Source organism: Macaca thibetana, chromosome 11 (genome assembly GCF_024542745.1).
Source record: "Macaca thibetana thibetana isolate TM-01 chromosome 11, ASM2454274v1, whole genome shotgun sequence".
NCBI classification, from domain to species: Eukaryota; Metazoa; Chordata; class Mammalia; order Primates; family Cercopithecidae; genus Macaca; species Macaca thibetana.
The window spans coordinates 61,159,910-61,169,396 of NC_065588.1; the positions used below are offsets into that span (position 1 = coordinate 61,159,910).

A 9,487-nucleotide genomic window follows, 5' to 3' on the forward strand; every position below is an offset into this window, starting at 1 on the left:
TAGAAGAAGATAGGTGGCTATAAAGATATAAGAATGGTGATTTTCAGCTGGGCACAGTGGCTCACACCTATAATCCCAGCACTTTGGGAGGCTGAGGCAGGCGGATTGCTTGAGCTCAGGAGTTTGAGACCAGCCTGGGTAACATGGCGAAATCCTGTTTCTACAAAAAAGAGAAAAACTAGCCAGGCATGATGGCGTGCACCTGTAGTCCCAGCTACTCAGTGGGCTGAAGTGGGAGGATCGCTGGAGCTCAGGAGGTTGAGGCTGTGTGATCTGTGATTGCACCACTGCACCCTAGCTTGGGCATCAAAGTGAGATCTCATCTCTCTCTTTTTTTTTTTAAAGTGATTTTCATGTAAAAATTGCCAGTCTCTAATTCTATGCCAAAGGCTTTTACTGAAGTTCATTATCAGAATCTTAATTGCAGAAAAATTTAAACCAGTATGAAATTTACAAAAAAACATTTTTCTACATAAAAAGCAGATTAGTGTCATGTACAGGTTAACCTATTTAAATGTGGTTAGAATATTGCAGAAAGATAATGACTCTGCAGAGCCATGGAAGGCTGTGGATGGAATTGCTCTGCATGGCAGAATAGTTACATGTTAGGTAGGCTAAAGGACATTTAGAATTGTTAAAATAAAATAGTAGTTTTTGTTCATGCTTGAAATAATATTACCTATAAAAATATATTATATTCCTTTTACTGTCTAGAGAACATTTGATTTTCCATTTCTATTTTTTTTTTTATGTTTGGGAAACATTTCAAAATAATGGTTAAGAACTCAGGCTTTGTGGGGGTTTCTGCTTTTGGGGAGGATGGAGAAGAACACAAAAGACCTTCTTTCTCATAGAAACAGAAAAAAAAAACCCAAAAACAAAAAACTAAGAATAAAAGTATTTTCTATGGGGCTAGCCAGGGGTGGCATTCACACAAGGAAGCCTTGATTAACTGAATTCCAGAGAGAAAGAGCCCTTTATAAGTGAGCAGAGAGCCAAGGCAGCTTTAAGCCTGGGACAGCTTCCTGGTCTGGTTATGGGTAGGTAGGTCTGATAGAGAAACTTGACAAGGTGAAGGGGAAATAAGCTGGGTTTTGCACCAAGTAGGACTATCAAGATAAATTAAGAGTCTGGAAAAAGCCCCCAAAGCCAGACCAGATTCTTGCGTTCAGCATTTCTTTCCTAAACCCTCCCCAACCATGAATTTTGCTAAGAAAGTTACTGTGGAGCAAGGGCTGGTAAGAAGAGAGATAGTCATATGCATTCCTGTGGTGTTTGAATTCCAGGTCCTTTCCTGGAGATGAATCCAAAGATGAACTAAAAATATACGAGACTATAACCAAGCTTCTCCCAGTTCAGCTACTGAAAACATAAAAGGGCTATGACTTAGGAAGTGGAGAACTGGGCTAATCACATGTAATTTCAATTTAATTAAAACTGAAACACAGACTTGGATCTACTCGACTCTAAAAGAAATATGAATGATCATTCCTCACCCCAATTACCAGATAGAGAAAAAGATTGCAATCTCTGGGAGGAAATAATTAAAACAAATCTAAACGTTATATTTCAGCCACGACTCTTTTTATACACAATATCTGGAATATAATAAAAAATTATGAAGCATGCTAAGAAACAAGAAAATAGGATCTATAATCAAAAGAAAAGGTAGTCAATAGAAACAGACCCATAGAATCCACGGTTATTGAAATTAATAGACAGGACCTTAACACAGCTATTGCATATATGTTTTTAAAAGTTGTGGGGAAATGGATATAATGGGTGCAAAGATTGGGTATTTCAGAAAAGAAGTGACAAACTCCTAAAAAGAACAAAATAGAAATTCTAGAAGTGAAAAATAGAATGTCTGAATCAAACAATTATTAGATGGGCTTAACATAGGTTCAGTATTGCAGAAGTAAGGATTTTGAAGTGAACTTAAAGACAGACAAATGATTTGTCTGTATTAATCAGATAAAATAGATTTTCAAGCAAGAAGTATTACCAAGTAAAAGGACATTTTATAAAGATAGAAGGGAAAGGCATCAAGAAGAAAATAGTTTTAAATGTGTAGGAAATTCAAAATATATCAAGCAAAAAATGGATAGAAATAGGTCACAGTGGCTCACGCCTGTAATCCCAGCTCTTTGGGAGGCCAAGGCAGGCAGATCATCTGAGGTCAGAAATTAAAGACCAGCCTGGCTAACATGGCAAAATGCTATCTCTACTAAAAATACAAAAATTAGCTGGGCATGGTGGCGGGCACCTGTAATCTCAGCTACTTGGGGGGCTTAGGCGGGAGAATTGCTTTAACCTGGGAGGTGGAGGTTGCAGTGTGCCGAGATCACATCATTGCACTCCAGCCTGAGCAACAAGAATGAAATTCTGTCTTTAAAACAAACAAACAAACAACAAACAAACAAACAAACAAAAAAAGGATAGAAATAAAGAAATAGAAAAACCCAGAATTATAGTTGGAGATCTTAATATATTTTTCTCTCAGTAATTGATAGTGTAAATAGAAAACAATTTAGAAAGAATATAGAAAATCTGAATCACTCTATCAATCATCTTAATTTAATTGACATTTATAGACTACTGCCCCAAACAACTGTAGAATACTTATTCTTTTCAAATGCACTAAAATATTTACCAAGATAGAACGTGTGCTGAACCATGAAAAGAAGTCTCGATAGAGTTCAAAATACAGAATTTATACAGAGTATGTTCTTGGAACGTAATAGAAAACAGTAACATAACGATATCTAGAAAAATTCCCAAATATTTGTACATTTAACAACATATTTCAAAGAAGGAATCACAAGGTAAAAGAGAAAATATTTTGAACTCAATTACAGTTAAAATACAACATGTCAGAATTTGCGAGATGTAGTAAAGCAGTGCTTAAAGGGAGATTTATAGCTTTAAATGCTTGTATTAGGGTTAAAAATGGTTTAAAATCAATGCTCTCATCTTCTATCTTAAGGAGCTATTAAAAGAAAAGGCAAATTAAACACAAAATAAGTAGAAGGAAATAAATAATAAAGAGCAGAAATCAATTAAATAGAAAAATGAAGGGAGTCAACAAAACCAAAAGTTGGTTAATTAGAAAAATAAATTTGTTTAAAAATTATAATTGTGAAAAAAGAGAGAAAACATAAAATCTCAACATCAAAAGTGAAAAAGGCCAGGTGTGATGGCTCACATCTGTAATCCCAGCACTTTGGGAGGTCTAGGTGGGCGGATCACTTGAGGTCAGGAGTTTGAGACCAGCCTGGTAACATGGTGAAATCCTGTCTCTATTAAAAATACAAAAATTAGGCTGGCCGTGGTGGCTCACGCCTGTAATCCTAGCATTTGGGGAGACCTAGGAGGGTGGATTGCCTGAACTCAGGAGTTAGAGACCAGCCTGGGCGACATGGTGAAACCCTGTCTCTACTAAAAATACAAAAAATTAGCCATGCGTGGTGGCAGGCTCCTGTAATCCCAGCTACACAGAAGGCTGAGGCAAGAGAATCACTTGAACCCAGGAGGTGGAGGCTGCAGTGAGCCAAGATAGCACCACTGCGCTCCAGACTGGGCGACAGAGCAAGACTCCATCTCAAAAAAAAAAAAAAAAAAAAAAAGTGAAAAAGAGGAATTGCTGGAGATGCTATAGACATTAAAGCAAGAAAAGGGAATATTGCCATCAATGTTACTCCAATAAATTCAATGACTTTGAACAAACTCCTTGAGAAACACAAATGAACAAATCTGACAAGAAATAGAAAGTTTGAATAGCCTTATGTCTTTTGAGGAAATTATATCAGAATTTGTAAAACCCTCCCCCCAAAAAATTCCAGGGTCAAATGGCTTCCCTGGTGAATTCTCGCAAACATTTAAGGAAGAAATAATGCCAACATTACACAAATTTATAAGCATTAGAAATTGTTATTATTATCAGTATTGTTTTCATAAGTCTCCTCCCTCAGTTATCAGCTTCTATCTTAAAGCAGCAGAACTTTTCATAGTCTTCTAGAAAAACTCTGAATTCAATGGAAGATGACCTTGTAAATCCTATCCTACCTTTCCTATCTATATTCCTTTGAATTAGAATGATACATGGTGTTTACAAAACACCCTATATTGCTGTTGCCTCTGACTAATCTTTTCTAATCTTTTTACACAAAATCACTTGTTCCTCTGGGACTTGAGAAGAAGGGTTGCCAAGCCATGTAAAGGTGTCATCAAAAGTTTTTCAGGATCTTATTACACCTGGTTTTCTGGTAATTTTTAAAGAACTAACACTCTGTTTACTTTTTTCTTTAGTATTCTTGTATAAACTCTTTCTGGAGCTGACAAAGAATTGCTCAGATTATGTGTTTCCTGCTTTAATTTGATTTTATATAATAGGCTGACATTAAAATTTGTATTGTAAATGGAAAATCTGTGAGCAATCACAATAATGGCTGTCCTTCCTCAGAAATACTAAGAGCTGGTTAGGCTACATCATTCTGAAACATGCTCTATCACTGTTGTTTGATGTAGTTCCAGCCACATCTAACACAGGAGGCATCCAAACTTCTTTGAGTTGAAATGACTGAGGATGTACTTTTCAGAGACCCCAGAAAACTGGCAGTGTAGACTGAAGAATACTCACAGCAAGAATGAGTGCTAAGCATTTATAACCAAGTCAGTGATGAGGCACCTACTGCTCTGGATACCTCTACCATGGTTTCTTTACTCTCTCCCCAGCAGAATAAATCTGAATGTTTTAGACCTCAAGATGTCTGGCCTCAGTAAAAAATAGTTTTTTGATGGACTATGATATTCTACTCTTTAGAGTAAAGACTAAGCTGCTATAACTGAGAAACTCTAAATTAGAATAGCTTTTTATTAGTTTGTTCTCAAGCTGCTACTAAAGACATACCTGAGACTGGGTAATTTATAAATGAAAGAGGTTTAATGGACTCACAGTTCAGCATAGCTGGGGAGGCCTCACAATTCTGACAGAAGGCAAAATTAGAGCAAAGGCACGTGACAGCAGGCAAGAGAGGGTTTGTGCAGGGGAACTCCCATTTATAAAACCATCTTGTCTCATGAGACGTATTCACTACCACAAGGACAGTATGGGGGTAATCACCCCCATGATTCAATTATCTCCACCTAGCTCCACCTTTGACATGTGGGAATTATTACAATTCAAGGTGAGAGTTGGGTGGGGACACAGCCAAACCATATCAACTTTAATAAGATAAAATTTTTTTTCGTATTTTTGAGTAAACATATATTGAGTATGTACTCTGTTCCAAGAGAAATGCTGGGGACTGGCCACACTCAAATTAATAAGGGTTCTTGTCCTCAAGAAACTCAGGATCACATTTTGTGTGGGTGTGCATGCATGCATGTTTTTAGGGGGCAGGTGTTACAAATAAATAGCCTTTAAGTGTGATAATATTATATTGTTTACTGAGTGCAGATTTTAATATCACTACACACACACACACACACACACACAAATGGTAACTAAGGGATATGTCAGTTAATGTAACTGGTAATTAGTACACAAGGTATATCAAACCATGATGTTCTACAACTTGAATAATATATAATTTTTATTCATCAATGAAATATTTTAAAATAAAAAAGAGAATAAAGGTGTAGTGGAGGTGGAAGGAAATGAAGACCAAGTAAGGAATTAAAGATAGATCTTCAAAGAGATCTCAAAGAGATTAAAGTATTATTTTTATTATAATACATGTAATAATAAGTCATCTGTTCCTGAGAAGTATCTCTGTTTTCACCCTGTTTTGACTTGAAAGCAGGTATCAACAATTCTTTGCAATCATCTTAAAGAATGTTTCTTACTATCCAGACAATAAGGCCAGGCATGGTGGCTCACACCTATGAGCACTTTGGGAGGCCGAGGTGGGTGGATCACGAGGCCAGGAGTTTGAGACCAGCCTGACCAACATGGTGAAGCCCCATCTCTACTAAAAATACAAAAATTAGCTGGGCGTGGTGGAATGCGCCTATAATCCCAGCTACTCAGGAGGCTGAGGCAGTAGAATTGCTTGAATTCGGAAGGCGGAGGTTGCAGTGAGCTGAGATCGTGCCACTGTACTCCAGCCTGGGCAACAGAGTGAGACTCTGCCTCCAAAAACAAAAACAAACAAACAAAAAAAACTATAGTCAGCAATATTCATTTTACTGAGTATTTTGTAAGGGATGAGGGCAATTGGCATTGCATGGCTCATTCCACTATTAGTCCTCTTTTTCAGCTCTCCAATCCTGAAGTCAAAATGGAATGCATCTCTGCTATTCCTCTGGGCATCATCTAATTTGTTTCTTCTAGTTTTTCTTGTACTGGAATCTACAACACCCTCTCCTAGCCCCTTAACCAGCCTTTCTTCTGCAGAGCAACTTAGTCCTACTTAGCAACTGCAAACCTATTCACCTACATCCAAGAGTTCAGCAGTGTCTTTTAAGTATGGAATAGGCCATTCTTTTACATTTTATTGAGATGACTACTTTTAAAAAATTGGTTGCTACCCAGAACTGTTTAGAACATTGCTTGCTTTAGTTAAGTGAGTGAAGCAAGGTGTGATAATGTAGGGCTGGGAGGCTAGGGTTGGGCATTGTGGTAGCACATTATTTTGTTACTTGAGATTGCCTGTAATTGTATACATTAGTGACCAGAGTGATATGAATCTCACAGGGGCTCTTGAAGTTCTGCTTCTTCCCTATTCCTTAATGCAATACAATATTTGGGTTCATCTTTTCAATTTTCCTGGAGAAATTAAATACTGTGCCATAATATAAAAATAAATAATTTGAAAGTAAAGGAAGGGCACGAATGGAGAGGAGGCAGGAAAACATTCTAGGTTAGAAAAAATGGCGGAAGTAATGTTGGGACATTGGAGTGATGGTGGAGGTGGGAATAGAATCTAGGATCTCTTCATCCCATACTATGCATCTATCTTCACGAAATTAGTATGGCCAAATATTATATCAGCTCATTTCTGGTTGGGAAAAGCAGGATGAATGTGCCTTTCTAGCTGTCCTTGAGATATAAATCTCCTGTAACATAGCTTCCCTAGTGGTCACCTCAAAGGCTTTGTTCTCTCCAAGATAGATGCTACAGAGTGGGACAGTACTTGGTGTGTGTATGTGTGTCTCAATTTGTTTTTTTAATATGACAAATTGAACTAGGGACAAGAGACAGATGGACAGAGGAGCCTATGATGGGGTGGCAGGTACTAAATATTTTCCAGGTATAAGGAGCAGAGGAGGAAAAGGGAGAGTGGGTAACCCTTTTTCAGACCATTATTTAGTCCATTTTATGTTGCAAATATTAGCAAACCTACTCTAGTGTTCTTAAACAGTAGGGTTTTCATTACAGCACAGTTAAGAGAGTAGGCTTAGGAGTAAGATTGCTTGATCCTGAGTAAGTTACTTGTCTTGGTGTCTCAGTTTCTTCATTCCAGTTAAGTAAATGTGTTTAAATTAAATTATATTAGTTAGTAAACATAAAGCACATAGAAAAGTGTTTGGCTTCTGGTTAGCTTTCAATAAGTGTTAACTATTATTTGTTATTATCATTTTAGCAAAACCAACCTCCAAAACCTATGAAGTCAGTTTACAGGAAACCACCAGGAAAAGGGAAATAAGAAGATTCTTTACTTTGCTGTCATTTGATACACTTAGCATTTTAAACAACTATATGTACAGTATTAACTATGCCTTTCCACAAAACTATGTGTGTGCATATGAATTACAGGGCTTTCATTTGAAACTGAACTATCTGTGTGTGCAGTTACTTTAATCATTCAACAAACCTACAAAATATTTAAGCATAAATTATCATGATGACTAAATACAGAAAAGCTGCTGTTACCAAAACCCACACCCAAATTGACTGCACAGGATGGGTAATTGGATGGTGGTGTAAAGAATGCTCATGAGGACTAGGCTGCTGTTAATTAGATCTTCTGTGCCATTTAGATGTTCTCCAAGCTTCAGGGAGTTCCCTGAAGGCAGTTGGACATTAGCCTTGTGGTTTTTTAGGGTAACCTACAGTTTGTCAGCACAGGGGTGGAGGTGAGCACCATGGGACTTTTCCCAGGCTGCTCTTTAACATACTGTAGTTTCAATCTTTAAGCCAATAAATGGAGGAGAGAGAAAGAAGGCAGACTGAAATTAGAGGAAAAGAGGGAAAGAAAGGGAAAGTGGAAGTAAGAACAATATTCATTAAATGTCTTCTTTGGGCCAGATATTTTTTAGGAACTTTCACATATTATGCTTGCATCAACTCTGTGGGAAACATATGATTATTGATTATACTATCCTCATTTGTAACAGACATTGTTGGGTGCCTATATAACAGCTATTTTTCTTCATTATTTTTCTTGCTGATAGTGCATTCTTTTTTTTTTTTTTAGTGTTTATTTCCCAAATAGAACTTATGTCTATCCTTCAGCAATAGAGGTAATTTTGAAAATTCATTATTTTGCAATGGCCCTTGAAAGGACATTTTTTGACATAACAACAGATAAGATTCTAGCCAATGAAAGGTGATGAGAAGGTTGCTGAGAAGTTTCTGAGAAAAGTTTCTTTATTCTTTAACAAATACCCTGGAAAGAGACAGGCCTTCCGCTGCTGTTCATGGTTGTAGCTGCACAGGATGCCTGAAAAGGAGTAACCTTGGGTTCAGAAGAGGAGCCAGCGTGAGGACAAAGCAGACACACTGAAGTACCACCTATCATTGAATTTTTGTGCAAGAGCATAAACATTCTCATTGTTTAATCTTTCCGTGGGAGACACTTTACTATGTGTAGCAAAGTAATTCTAACTGATACACCATTTTCCATTTTATGAGAAAACTGATGTACAGAAAGGTTAAGAAACTTGCCTGCATTTGCATGTGTAATGGGAAGTAGAGAGAACAGGTTGTGCCTTCTAATATACAGACAAGATATGTCTCTTTTAAACAGCACATACATACACACTCCAATATGGCAATTTCCATCATTTTTAAAAAATTAAGTGAGACAAAGACTCTAAAACTCTTTTTTTAAATAACACATACATTACTGTCTTGGGATTTGTTTTTATTTTTTTCAGCTGTGTTGAGGTATAGTTGACAAATAAAATGGTATGAATTTAAGGTGTGCATTGTGATGATTTGATGTATCTATATATTGTGAAAAGACCACAATAAAGTCAGTTAACATATCTATTAATTCACCTTGTTATCATTTTTTTGTGGTGAGAACATTTAATGTCTGTTCTCTGAGCAAATTTCACATATACAATACAGTATTGTTAATTATAGTCTGTGTTCCCTTTGACCCAATGTCTCCACATTTCCCCGACTTCCTAGCCCCTGCTAACCACCATTATATTTTGTTTCTGTAAGTTTGACTTTTTCGGGTTCCACATATATGTGAGATTATACAGCATTTGTCTTTCTCTGTTTGACTTTTTTTATTTGTTGGATTTTTATTTA

The 9,487-nt window shown here is 36.8% G+C and overlaps 1 long non-coding RNA gene across 2 annotated transcripts in view; it reads left to right on the forward strand.

The window, feature by feature from the left end:
* Window positions 1-9,221, forward strand: part of LOC126931001 (uncharacterized) — a 107,082-nt gene extending 97,861 nt beyond the window's left edge. For both annotated transcript variants that reach the window (XR_007717760.1, XR_007717761.1), the window contains one exon: window positions 6,261-9,221. This is a non-coding gene — a long non-coding RNA (uncharacterized LOC126931001). The remainder of the gene's footprint in view (window positions 1-6,260) is intronic.
* Window positions 9,222-9,487: the final 266 nt, after the last annotated feature.